General features: G+C 33.8%; 1 protein-coding gene across 1 annotated transcript in view; it reads left to right on the top strand.

The window, feature by feature from the left end:
• Window positions 1-15,053, top strand: part of LOC127547625 (CUB and sushi domain-containing protein 3-like) — a 183,846-nt gene that overhangs the window by 110,459 nt on the left and 58,334 nt on the right. The window lies entirely within an intron of this gene.

Below are 15,053 nucleotides of genomic sequence, written 5' to 3'. Positions count from 1 at the left end.
GGATTTTTGAGTGACTCTTTCAACCACATTGGATAAAGCCAGTTCATCTTCTCTCAAAGCCTCTTGAGTTTCTTTTGTAAGCTGGCATGGTGAGTTTGAAGCACTGTCTCCCCTTAAATTGTCATATAATGGTTGCAATTGATAGGTAGTCAAGCCTAACACTGGACACATCCATTGGATATCTCCTATCAATTTCTGAAAGTCATTTAAGATGTTTAGCTTCTCTGTTTTTAAAGAAAGTTTTTGTACTATAAGCACCCTAGGATATACTTCATATCCTAAATATTGAAAAGGAACATATCTTTGAATTTTTTCTGGAGCTATGTGCAATTTGTAGTACCTTAGTGTTTTCATGGTCTTTTGTAAACATGCTTCTAACATTTGTTCCTCAGGTGCACATCCCAATAGCTCATCCATGTAATGTAATAACCTCACTTTTGGAAATGCTTTTGTTACTGGAGTAAGAGCAGCAGCAACATACATTTGACATATAGTAGGGCTGTTTTTCATTCCCTTTGGCAAAACTGTCCATTCATATCTTTTATTGGGCTCAGCTAAGTTAATGCTGGGCATTGAAAAGGCAAATCTTTTCATATCCTCCTTTTCTAGAGGAGTGGAATAGAAACAATCCTTAATGTCTATAACCCAGAGGACATTCTCTAGGCAACTGTGTAGGAGATGGAAGCCCAGGCTGAAGAGTTCCCATAGTTTCCATCTGTTCATTTACCTTTCTTAAATCAGGCAACATCCTCCATTTTCCAGATTTCTTTCTTACAACAAATACTGGGGAATTCCAAGGACTTAGAGAAGGTTGAAAGTGTCCTTTGTCAACTCGCTTCTGTACTATATCTAACGAGGCCTGGATTTTATCGCTACCTAAGGGTCACTGTTCTATCCACACTGGTGTATCAGTTTTCCCTTGGATAGGAACAGGTGAAAGTGTTGGCAGGCCTTCAACAGCAACCCTGCCTAAAAATCCGAAGTACTCATTTTTAATCCTAAATGTTGTAAAATGTCTCTTCCCCACAGATTGATGAGGATTTTTTCAGCTATAAAAGGAGTAAAAACTCCTGTTTCACTTTCAAATATGCATCTCAAATGGGTAGCACTAACTTCAGCTGCTACTGATCTCCTATGCCAGACATGTAGTGTCTGTTTTAATCTTTGGCCAGTGACTGGGCCAGTAGGCACCTCTAATGACTGTATGATCTGCACCAGTGTCTACCAATCTTTCTAATGGTATGCCATTTATATAGATCATGAGCATAGGATGGTCAGCTGTCACAGCTACTTTCCAGTGTATTCCTGGATTTTGTTGCTTGGAGTCAGAATCTGGGTAACTATCACCAGATTGCTTATTAGGAGTGTGTATCAATAAACCTGATGCTACTATTTCTCTTGGTTGATAAGTCACACATTGTCTACTTGCACTAGTGACTGGGATATTATCTACACATTCCCCAGTTTCCCACATCAGTGTATGGATGGATACTGTTTTGTAAGTACACTCAGGAGGTGAAATGGTCAAGCCTACTGTGCCTGGAGGCAAAGGGTCCATAGGCTGGAGAGGAACAGATTTCACTTCTCCAGGGGGTATCTCAGTTGTCCCAGCTGCATACAGCTCTATTCTCCCCAGTTGTAATCCCTTTCTCCCATCAGGTTGGTTCCTGGCTGATTGATTGTGTAATCCCTTTCGCCCATCAAATTGCTTGCTGGCTGATTGGTCATGTCTGGGTACTGAACTTCTAGGAAATCTCTGAGTGTAGCATCAGCTGCCATCATGCCCCAAGTATTTTATGTCTTGGGCCCTGGGGCTGGGCCCCTCATCCCATTTTCCTGAATCAGTCTACATTCTGATGCCCAATGGAAGTCTCTGTTGCATTTTGGACATAGGATTTTGGGTCTTGTTCTCCCACCCTGTTTTCTCATTCTGTCTCTGTGCCAACATTGAGCTTTCAGATGCCCTACTTTACCACACTGAAAAGCATAGACGAGTCTCTCTGGAAGTCCTTTGCCAAAAGAAACCCTGTCTTCCCATGTTCTGATCTTAGAAAGTCTGCATCATAGCCTGCCTATAAAAGGTATTTGTGCATATTGTGGCACAGTGTCTTATGATCTCCTCTAAAGGAGCTGCCTTGCATAGTCCTAATATAATTCTTCTATAAACTTCATTAGAATTTTCTTTAGCAGATTGCCTTATCATAATGTTTGTTACTGCATTTTCACCATTAGTTCGTATGACAGATATCTACAAATATCCCACCAAATCAGCAAAAGGTTCATTTGGCCCTTGTGCAGTTTTTGTAAAGGCCTTACCCTTGTCATTTTTACTGGAGAGAAAAGCCCATACTTTGATAGCAGCAGCAGAAATTTCTTCATATACTGCCATGCGGTAATTAATCTATACTGAAATTTCTGCATAAGAACCTACACCTGTTAGTTGGTAATAGGTAATTGGAGGGTTAACTCCACTATGACTATTTTGTTGGGCTTGTATCCTACAGAGCTCACTATATTCAGAAAGCCACAACAAGTTTTGTCCAGGTTCTAAGCATGTCCTTGCTATAGATTTCCAGTCCCTGGGAGTTATGATTTCATAAGCCAAATTCTGTAATAACATCTTAACATAAGCTGATGTAGTCCCATAAAGAGTGCAAGCCTTTTTTAGGTATTTGAGGATTTCTGTATCAAAAGGAGAGTATCTTCTACTTTCTTGACTGAAAGAATTAAACTGTTGAATCACAGGATACATTCCTACTTTCAACTCAGCTAAAAACCTGCCCTTCTTCCGTGGCTTTAAGTACTGACTTTTGCAATCTAGCCATAAGAGGGGGTGATTGCTGGGTGGGAGGTGCTGTGGTATCACTGGTTCTCCTACTTCTCCTCCTCCATCCATTCCTGAAGATGAAGTTGATGGTGCCTTATGAAGAACTAGTTCCAGTTTAGGCGGGGTTGAAACTGCCTTGTGAGAGCTAGAATCATCATGCTCTTCACCATACCCTTCACCACACCCTCCATCTTTACTTAACTCCTCATGTCCTCTGGTGATATTAATCTATTTTTTTTCCTCCTCTTTTTCCTCACACTTCCTCATCTAGCTGTTCTGAAAACTTTTCTTTTTTCTATAACTTGCAGCATTCTTTAAGGCCAATTGTATTATGTTGTATTTAAAGAATGTTTCCTTGGAAATGAAATGAAGACCTTTATCATTGTAGTGTTCAAATAGTTGATCTCCTATCAATTTCCAATTATCTAGCCCTATTTCTTCTTCCTTTAAGAACCAAGGGGACATGTGTTCTAATGTACCCAAGAGTCTAGCAATCTGCAACCACATTATAATTAAGCCTTGTAACTTGATCAACTTAAGCATGCTTTCTATAGTGCCTCCTCAGGGTAGAGCTGGGGCTAGGGGAGAATATTTTTCCTAATATCTGCCCCATTTCAACTAGAAAAGGTTTCTAGTTTAGCCCTTAACAAAGTAAGTTCCCTGTTTGTCCATTAAAATACTCATCCTATTTCCTGGTCACCAGAGATTTCTTCAGTGAAATTAGAGTCCTTGGTCCACACGTTGGGCAACAAATGTTATGACCACATTAGCTCCCTGAATACCTTAGAATAAGCCAGAGTCAAGATAAGCAAAAGTCCTTGGTCTTTATTCTTGGTCTTTAGAGGAAGGAGGGAATTGGATGGACACAGAATCTCCACGAGCTCTCCTCTTCATCTCCTGCCCAGAAGTGACCCTGGCTAGTCTTACTATACCCCCTAGTCCCTCCTTCTCTATATACACCAATTATTGAGCCAGCACAGGATAGTGGGAAGGGCCATTTTCTAAGCATATGCTTATAGAGTATTGTCCAATCAGTAATTAGCCTTAAATGCTCAGTTGTACAACCTTAGTGCATTAACTCAAGAGTTTCAGCACTTTACATTATACCTTGAGTGCAATCCAAGCTCTTTTTCCTTTTGGAATTTTAGATTCCAGGTCCTTTGATCTTTTAAAGTTGTAGCTATTAGATCTTGTGAGTAATCCTGTTTGCGGCTCCTTAATGTTTGAATTGTTTGTTTCTGGCTGTTTGAAATATTTTCTCCTTGATCTGATGATTAGGAAATATAACTATGATATTCCTTGAAGTTTTCATTTTGGGGTCTCTTTCAGGAGGTGATTGGTGAATTCTTTCAATGGCTATTTTACCCTCTGGTTGTAAGACCTTAGGGTAGTTTTCCGTGATCATTTCCTAAAAAATGATGTCTAGGCTTTTATTATTATTATTATTATTATTATTATTATTATTATTATAGTTTTCAGGAAGTCCAATTTTTTGGATTGTCTCTCCTACATCTATTTTCCAGGTCAGTTTTTTCCAATGAAATATTTATATATACATATTTTTTTTTTGGAGGGGGGAGAGTTTTATTTGATTGATTTTTGATATCTCACTGAGTCATTCAGTTTCATTTGTTCTATTCTAATTTTCAATGAATTATTTTCTTCAGTTAATTTTTAAAGTCTCCTTTTGAATTTGGCCAATTGAACTTCTAAATGAGTTGTTTTGGTTATTGGATTTTTTTCTATTTCACAAATTCTGTTTTTCAACAAGTTGGTTTCTTTGTAAAAATTATTTTGTAAGGAGTTATATGCTTTGTATATTTCATCATCATATATATTTTGTAAGGTGTTATATGATTTTCCCATTTCACTAAATCTATTTTATAAGGAGTTTTCTTCAGATAATATCTTTTTCCTTTTCCAAACACTCCTGCAAATTTCACATTTTCTTTCCCCATTTTTCTTCTAATTCTCTTTCAGGATCCTTTTTGAATTTTTCCAAGAGATGATTGTGAGATGGAGGCCAATTTATATCACCCTTTGGGGCTTCATCTGGAAACAATTTGCTTTTGGTGCCCTGAGAGTTTGAAGTCTGTTCTCTGTCTCCACAAAAGCTATCTATTATTAAACTTCTTTTTGTCTTTTTGCCCATTTTTTTTAAAGATTTGGGTCTACTCTTAGGGCAAAGGAAAGATTGTCTTAAGCTCTCTCTATAGGAGATAGAAGCTGTTTCCTGCCCCATAGCCGATAGTGCTGACTTCTTTCTTTCCTTCAGTGCTGAGAAGGGGGTGACCAAGTCCTACATTATTCTAGGGTTCAGAAGCTCACTATTTGCCTTTGTTGTTGTTGTTGTTGTTGTTGCTGAATGTCTCTTAGCTAATCTGGTGATCCACTGTCTTCTGAACCAGAACAAAGTATTCACTGCTACTGTATTTTGGTTAAGAACCTCCTAGTAGATTTTTTTGGTGCTTGAACCCCATATGTCTCTGAGTCCCTGTGCTGTGCCTGCACATAACCTCCTTCCTTCCTCCTTCCCAGCCTCCTGTACAGTTGAAAAGACCTTTTCTAAATTTCTTCCAAAATATTTTCTGCTGAAAGTTCTTTTACAATCCAAATATTGGTGGGTTCTGTCTCTCCAAAACCAGTTCAGAGTATTGATCTGATGTTGATCTATGGGAGGCTAGGAAGAGCTCAAATAAAGACATGTCTACTTTCTGCAATAAGTTTATGTAAATCTTTCCAGGCCTTTCTAAAATCAAATTTTTCTTCATTTTTTATAGAACAATAATATGCCATTACCTTCACATACCACAACTTGTTCAGCCATTTCTCAATTCATGAGTGTCTACTTATTTTCTAATTCTTTGCTAACACAAAAAGAGCTGCTATAAACATTTTTGAACATGTGGGTCATTTTCCCTCCTTTATAGTTTCCTTGGGATACATTCCTAGTAATGGCACAGCTAGTTCAAAAAGTATGCACAGTTTTATAGTCTTTTTGGCATATTCCAAATATCTCTCCAGAAAGGTTGGATCCATTCACAGTTCCACCAACAATGCATTAGTGTACCAGTTTTTCACATTTCCTCCAACATTTATTATTATCTTTTCCTGTCATCTTAGCAATCTGAGAGGTGTGAAGTAGTACCTCAGAGCTGTTTTAATTTCCACTTTTCTAATCAATATAATTTAGAGCAATCTTTCACATAACTATAGATGGTTTTAATTTTGTGATCTGAAAACTGTCTGTTCATATCCTTTGAAAATTTATCAATTGTGTAATGACTGTATTCTTACAAATTTAACATAGTTCTTTATATATTTTAGAAATGAGATCTTTATCAGAAATTGTAAAGTTTTTTTTTCTATTTTTGTGCTTTTCTTTTATTCTGTTAGTTTTGTTTGTGCAAAACCCTTTTTTTAATTTAATGTAATCAAAGTCATCTTTTTTTTTCCTTTCATAATGTTCTCTAGTTCTTTAGTTATAAACTCCTCACTTCTTCAAAGATCAGATAGGTAAATTATCCCTTGCTCTCCTAATTTCTTTATAGTATCATCCTTAATGCCCACATCATTTACTCATTTTGACCTTATTTTGATATGAGGTATGAGATGTTGGTCTATGCTGCATTTCTGACATGTATTATTTTCCATTTTCCCAGGAATTTTTGTCAAACCTTGAATTCTTATTTCCAAAGCTGGAGTTTGAGGATTTATCAAATACTAGTTTGCTATAGGCCTTAACTAGTTGGCCTGGGTATATAATACATTCCATTGATTCACCATTCTATTTTTTAGCCAGTAATACATATTTTTGATGTTTTAAGTTTGGTATTGTTAAACCACCATCCTTTGGATTTTTTCATTAATTCTGTTACTATTCTTGATTTTTGTTCTTCTAGAAGAATTTTGTAATTATTTTTTCTAGTATTGTAAAATGATTTTTTTTGACAATTTCACATGGCAGTGAACAAGCAGACCAATTTAGGCAGAAGTGTCATTTCTATTATCTTAGCTTGGCCTACCCATGAGCAATTGATATTTTTCCAATTATTTTGATCTGACTTTATTTGGGTGAGAAGTGTTTTGCAATACTTTTTTTTTTTTTTTTTTGCAATTGTGTTCATGTAGTTCTAGGGTTTGTCTAGGCAGATAGACCCCACATATTTTATTCTGTCTACAGTAATTTTAAATCTAATTTTTCTTTCTTTCTCTAACTGATGGGTTTTGTCAGTAATATATAGAAATGCAGATGATATGTGTGATTTTATTTTTAATCCTGTAACTTTGCTAAAACTATTGTTTCTAGTAGATTTTTGCATGATTTTTCAGGCTTTTCTAAGTATATCATCTTATCATTTCCAAAGAGTGATAGTTTTGATTCCTCATTGCATATTATAATTCTTTTAATTCCTTTTCCTTTTCTTATTGTTAGTACAATGCTGAATAATAGTTGTGATACCGGGAATCTTTGTTTCAACCCCAGAACTTATTGGAAATGTGTTCAGCTTCTCTCCAATGCACATAATTTGTTGTTGGTTTTAGATAAAATTTTTTTTTTTTAAGGAAAGTTCCCTTTATCACTGTGCTCTCTAATATTTTTAATAGGAATGGATGATGGCTCAGGTCTTATTATAAAAATATGGTTAAGGCACAAAAATATATAAAATTCAATGTCTCATTTGATCCTTGTAATAGCCCTGTGAATTAGATACTATTATTCAATAAATCAATATGAATTAATGAAATATGGATGATGCTTGTTATCTATTTATTTTATTATGTCATGATTTCATTTGCATTATAATTTTCTTCTCAATTATTTGCAGGCAGAGATTATAAATTGTATTACTTCTTAATAACGTTTGATTTATTGTAAGGCTTCAAAACAAATTTCTTGACTGATTAAAACATTGTACTTCATTAGGTTAACACAGTAAAAGAATTCATTATTAAGGAACTAGACTGCCATTTCATACTTAGCAAAACTGGCCTTCTGTAAGTAGTTTGTTGCTGGGACCATCTGTGAAGCCTTTGTACCTTGATAGAATCAGTCAGACATTGCAACCTTCTGATCAAAATTTTAATGCTTCTTTTCATCTCTACTCCATAATGACTCTTTACCTGTGGCAGATAATATAAGGGGGGAAAAAAGGTTTAACCAATATAGTCCGTAAACCATGAGTTCCATTGGTAGGATACTCTATGGTATCCGTGTGTTGTATGGTATAATATATTAGCTCCTGGAAGAGGAAATCTTGTCTCTGTATAATACAGAGGAAAAAAACTGTTGCTCATATAGGTTAATGGACCTGCCCAGGATCTACAAGATTTTAAGCAGTAAAGTAACAAATTGAATCGAAGTCATCTGACTACATGCACAGTTGTTACAAATTGAATCGAAGTCATCTGACTACATGCATGGTTGTTTTTCTTGAAACTTGCCCTTCTTAATAATTACCTTATTACTGTTAAGGACACTGTTATTATTTCAGTCAGTCAAACTTGCAGCATCAGTGTCATCTTCATCTCTTCATAGTTCCTCCTTCAATTGCCAAATTTTGTTGTTGTTGTTGTTGTTTTAATATTGCCAAAACATCTCATGTCAGTTTCTTCATCTATAAAGTGTAGGTAATAGCGCCAACTCCCCAGATTGTTGTGAAAATCAAATAATATTTGTAAATTGCTTTGTAAACGTTAAATGTTTATATAATTGCTAGTTATTATTATTATATTATATTTCTTTCCCCCAAATTATCAAGATATTGAAACAATAATGAGAGTATTAATTTGTGATGGATCTATTTAGGGAAGAATATTATCATTTCAACAGCACTTAATGATTTTACTTTTTTTCTCATGAATGCCTTGCAAATAACAAAAGAGTCTGTATGACCATTTCATAGATCACACACTCAAGTATTCCTTATTCCAAATATAGAATTCTTCAATTTATCACACTACTTTAATATGAATGTGAAAAGTAGCATAATTCAAAGGTATATATGTAGTTCTGGGTAGAAGTTATCATTGGAATAATGGTTTAATACATTTTTGTTGTTTAGTCATTTCAATGTTTTTGATTCTTGACAAAGATATTGGGGTAATTTGCCATTTCCATCTGCAGTTCATTTTACAAACGAGGAAACCAGGGCAAACAGAATTAAATGACTTGTCTGAGCATTTTAGTTGTCAGCTGTAAAATTATATTTTCTCTTATTCAAAGATAAAAAATCCACCATATCTCTTTCCATATTAAGTATTCATAGACAATGCACAGGCAGGCGGAACAATCCTGGCAATTAGGATTATTAATTAGGCAATGTATGAATGGCAGGCAATGTTGCAGGATCAAAAGACCATACATTATGACAAAAACAAGTGTTGGGAAAACTTGGAGAATAAAGAGTATAGATTAATAAGAAATGTTCAACATAGGACCAGAGTAAAGTAGAGACATAAGCAGACAGATCATACAGAAGCAAGCCTGATAGTGTGTTGAACTAATTAATGGAAGGAAAAACCAGGATTTTAAATAGTTTGATAAAAGGGTTAGCAAACTGATCATTCCTTGATTGCATTGGCATTTATTAAGATCCTTCTATATTCTAGTCATTGGGAAAAGATAGCAGTGAATTGGTTCCTGCCTTCAATCAGCTTATCATAAAACATCTAATGTCCAAAAATTCAAAGTTCAAAGAGACCATTGAAGATAAAACTAACCGTATAGAAATGCCTATTCCTTATGAAGATTCAAAGAGATTCATTTAATAATAGATCATGGCAGGGATAACTTTGTTGTTATAATTCCAGCATTCTCCTGGTCATCAAGATTAACAATCCCAATTGTTTTCAATTCTGCCCTCTCACTCAGCTCACTCATCTTACCCCAGTCAATTCACAAATCATGTCAGTTCTCCACAAACATCTCTCCAATTTATTTTCTTCTCTCCTCTCACATTTCGCCTATCCTATTTCATATTTTATATACTCTCATTTGATCTGTTACATTTTTCCTAATTTTTCTTCCTCCTCTCATTCTCTCTTCTCTATCCTCTCCCTAACTTCCAAATTAATATTTCTAACTAAAATCTGATCATACAAATTTATTCTTCAGTTCAAGAAGTTTTAGTGTAGGGTGACTTTTAGTTCTTATAAAATTTGATAATCTAGTTGTGTTATAGATCCTTAGGTGATATACCGTAAGAGTGATAGCTTAAGGTTTTTTTGTTTCTTTCTTTCTTTCTTTCTTTCTTTTTAATATCTTAACTCCTTTAGATTAGGGACAGACAAATTTTATATAGATCTCTGTGATTGTATTCTATCCTAGAATGTATTGTTGTTTAATATTATATGCCTATTATTCCTGGTATAATGAAGATGACCAAGTTTTAAGTGTTTTTAAGGGTAGAAAGATTTGACAATGAGCTCATAATTCTCAAATTTATTTCCCCCAGTTTATTAAGTTTGTGTCTCCTTAGAGCTGACCATAGTATCACTTATATACTCAGTTGTTTAATAAGTAATGCTCAGAAAATTTTTTTTACTATGTTCCTTATTTTGTGACAAAGTGCATACACATAAACAGGGACTCTTTTTGGAAAGGTACATTTCTCACATAGGTAATGGCAATATTGCCTCTGGAGAAGACATTTGCAAACTTAATTCACAATAGATGGACTATGAACATGGAGATTGGAAAGTAAAATTATAGCAAATGAAAATGTATCCAATTGTTTGGGAATTTTTATTATTGATATGGAAAGGAGAATAGCATAACATTAATGAAGTCTTCTGAGCATTATATTTTGAGATATTTTCAACAACATAGAGTAACCCACATAGTATAATGTGTTTTTTTATGGAATAAAAAGAAGGCTTCTGAGATTAAATTGGATCTAGGGAAAGGCAGTCATGAGGGAACTTTGGTTTCTGTGAAAGAACATATTTAAAATATATATATATATATGTATGTATGTATATGTATATATTTAATGTAAAAAGAAACTAGGGAAACATTTGTATGTTTAATTTGAAGACTGAAAACTGGTTTACTGATGACAAACTTCAAATTTTCACTTTTAAATGTAGTAGCAGAAGACATTGTATTGTTTCTAACTTTCATATATACTTATAAATTATCATGATAATAACAAACATAGAGAGGCAGTGTTAGATAGTGCATTGAAAACTGATCTTTAAGCCGGAAGATCTGGATTCAGGTCTTACCTACAGCATTCTGATTGTGCAATCCTGTACAAATCATTTACCTTTCAGTGTTCTAGACAATCTAAAACTGAAAGATGCATACAAAGGAATGATATATATTGGTAAAGGGAGTGTTTTTATAAGAACTTTCCATATCAATAAAATTACAGTTCTGGTACAAAAAAAAAATTAGTGTGACTTGTTTTAATATATTTACTGTTTTAATATAGAAAGTATTAATTTAGGAAGGCCTTCGATCAAATCTCATGTAAGATCACTTCTAGTCACTTCATTTACATTTAAGGAAATTATTTTTCACTGTTATTCAAGGATTTTCAAACACTTTTTGCACTGGATGATGTGTAATGTACAACAGCTCATTAAATAATTTTAAAATTTGATTGGCAGTTTTACAAAAATATATATTGTTGTTTAGGAAGGAACAATGGACATTCTTGCATAGATCTCAAAACTCCAATTGATCAGAGATGAAAAGAAGGTAGTGGAGAATAATAATTGTATATGTAATTTCTTAGTAAAACCATGGAAACAGAAGATTTCAAGAATTACTAGGCTGATTAGAGATAGTTTAGAATATTCATTTAAGGTTTTTTCTTTGCTGTCTTTTTTCTAAGACCAATAAACTGAAGAAATGACTGAACCAACATTTTTCTTTCTCCTGCTCCTCTAACATATAAAAGAAAAATTGTAGCTGTTTCCATTTCAATATATGCAAAAAGTTTAAAAGTAATTAGGTAATTCTTTGCTTTTTTTTTAAAGAACACATCAATTTTGAATAGAAAAGACTGCCTTCTTAAAAGGTGTCCTCATCAATCTAATCTCATAGACTGTTTGGGATTATAAACTTCACACTCACATAAGTGTTTTGATTTTCATAGTTTACTGATATTCCTTTACTTCACTACTAGTTAGTTTAGGGTAGCTGTTATGAGGTAATTATTTTTCTTGACTATAATTCTCAAGGGTTGTGTGTGTATATTTGTGTGTGTGTGTGTGTGTGTGTGTGTGTGACAAACATATTCTTTCTTCACCCTAAAGGTACTCTTATCTCTTTCCTTCTTAGAATATCGTTTTGTCATATACCTTCCCCTCTTTTTTATCTCCAAGTCAAAATACTGGATCAATTAAATCTATTTTCTATCACCAAATGGTTTAGTTTTCTACTCACATAAAGCATCTGTCTTAGTTTTGATTTTGATTTCATTTGTTCCAAACCTGCCTTTGCTCTCTTCAGCATAAGAGTGTTGGAGATATCTTCAGCTCATCTGAGAGTTCAATAACTTGGCAGTCTTCCATTCAACTTCCCCAGCAATTCCAAAATGATGTATCCTAGAGGGGATAGTAGTGCTGAATGAACTAAAAATCCAAGAAAATGATATGATTACAAACATATAAAACATTTGTGGAAATGCATTATCTCATAGAATCCTCATGAAGTTAGTATTGTTATCTGTGTTTTATGTATTTGAATTGTCATAGTAAAATGTTCTGAGGGTCAAAGACAGTAAATTTAGTTTAGAATTTGAAGGGTGTTTCTAATTGGTTCTATATTCCTACTAACATGATCAGCATTTTTATACTCTCAAAGACAGAGGACTCATGTTTTGCTCTTGTTTGTATTTTTCTAATTTAGCTGGATGAATTCATTATCAGTTACATTTTAAATGACAATGCTTATGAATTTCTAAAATTCTGAGACTTTAGCTTGAGGTAGTTTTCATGAAAAAATTTCAACTATTTATGCTTGACCTTTTAAAACATAATTAATTATATTCATCCTGGAAATTCAAATGCATCATTTTCTTCAACATAGTAATTCCTCACCTGAAGTCTGAATTTCCTCAAAAACATTTCTGACAATTGGTCATCCCCAATATCTGTTTGGACACCAATGATGACAATTGAGTTGTTATCTTAGTAGGGAGCCCATTTCATTTTTTGATAGTTATTGCTAAAAGAATAATTCCCATCTTGTGCTGAAATTTGCCCCACTCTAATTTGAGAGCTTTTCTTCTTCTCCTCAGTCCCAGTTTCTTAAACTAAAGATTGAATACATTTCAATACATTTTGTTTGTTTGGTTGTTTTTTCATTATAAGACCAGTTCATAGTTAACTAATGCTTTGAAATATTTCTTTTCATTTGTTAATGTCACAATCGAGGCCGTGCAAATAAGCCTAATATTTATTTCCCAAGTACTAGTAATCAGCCTCCTTTGTTGAATATGGTGCCTTACCAAGTCAAGTACTGTTGGATGATTCCCCCAAAAATTAAATAAATAAATAAATCAGGTGTTTTCTTGTAATTTGAACAAGAGTCAGACTTCTTCAGTTTTCTGAATTTGTAATAGAAATCTATCTCAAAATGATTTGTAATTTGTAAATATTCTTCTACTTATCTGTGGAATTTTTTGTTTTGATTTTAATGCTACTACTCTCTATTAGGTCTTCTTCCTCCTGCCTTTCTACTCCTTCCCAGTTTTCTTGCTCTCTCATCATGCATATCAAGGCTCATAAGTTTAGGTGTATGTGTATCCCAGAAACTATCCTTCTCTTATCTTTCTATGTCCTTTCATTTGATTACCTCATTATTGCTTACCTTAATTTCTAGTTTCACATTGATGATTCTGCTAATTTGTCTGCTCTGGCTATCTGGGAAGGAGAGCAACACCATTCCATCAGTTCCCTAAAAGTTTCCCTTGCCTGAACTGCCTTAATCCTGAGAGGACTCTATCTAATATCAAATACCTTACAAATGGTAATATTCTACTTGAATTCATTCCATAATGATTAACAAACTTTTTTTGTTAATGTTCTCAGATCTCAGTGATTTTGAACTTCTGTTTGCCATTATTCAGACTCCATTTTCCATATCTCACCATAGTCTCCCTTTTTCATATATCCCTTAACTCAAATTCCCATTTTTCAGCTCTAAATCTATAAGTACTTCCATTATACTCTCTGGAAGGCTTGTTTCACAGTAACATTGGCATGTAATAGGTACTTAGTACATACCCGATAACTAAGTTGAAGATGGTAGCACAGTAGATAGAGCACTGGACTTAGAGTCAGAAAACATGAATTCAAATCCAGCTCTGATCATTCATCTACTAAGTCTGTGATCCTGGATTACTCACTTATCCTCTGTTTGTCTCACTTTCCTCTTTTATAAAATGGGAATAAAAATAGTTCTGCCTCCCAGGGTTATTTTGAGAATCAAATGTGATAATAATTATAAAGATTTTACATAGTACCTGAGTGACAAAAAAAAAAGTTATATGGAATGTATTATTATTATTAACTTACTCCCATATTTATATATGTTGTCACAGTTTTACTTCTGAATTTAAGTTCCATATCACTAAACACTTATCATAACTAAATACTATAATATGCTTCATAGAATTATGAAATTTAATGTGTCAGAAACAAGTCATCTTTTCCCCTTAATCTGAACTTTCCTATTTCTTTCGAGTGTACTAACAACCATCCTTCCATTTATACAGGTTCAAATGCTTACCATTATAACCAATTGCCAAATTCTGCATCTACTTTTACAGTATTTTTAGCATATGTCCTTTTTCATTATTCAGAGACATAATTTTCATTTAAGCCCTTGTCACCTGGTTTATTATAATATCCTTCTAATTGCTCTCCTTGCCTTATTACTCATCACTTGAATCTATCTTCCATATTGCTACCAAAGTGATTCTTCTAAAGCCAGAGATTAACTTCCCTACTCAGTAAGCATTAAATGGTTCCATATAAGTTTTGAGGATCAAATATAAAATCATTTAGCATTTGACATTTTGAACACTTTACAACTTGCTTGCAGCCTCTCTTTCTGACACATTTACTTTTCTTTAGATACCCTAAAAAAGTGTTAAACTAGCTTTCTGTTTTTAATATGTAGCATTCCAACTTTTTCCATGCCTTTGCAGTGACTATACCTCATTTAAATGTACCATTGAGCCCTCAACTCTACCTCTTAGACACTTTT

The sequence above is a fragment of the Antechinus flavipes genome, chromosome 1 (assembly GCF_016432865.1).
Source record: "Antechinus flavipes isolate AdamAnt ecotype Samford, QLD, Australia chromosome 1, AdamAnt_v2, whole genome shotgun sequence".
NCBI lineage: Eukaryota > Metazoa > Chordata > Mammalia > Dasyuromorphia > Dasyuridae > Antechinus > Antechinus flavipes.
Note: the sequence above shows the minus strand (reverse complement) of the source record. Positions and strands in the feature narration are given on the sequence as shown.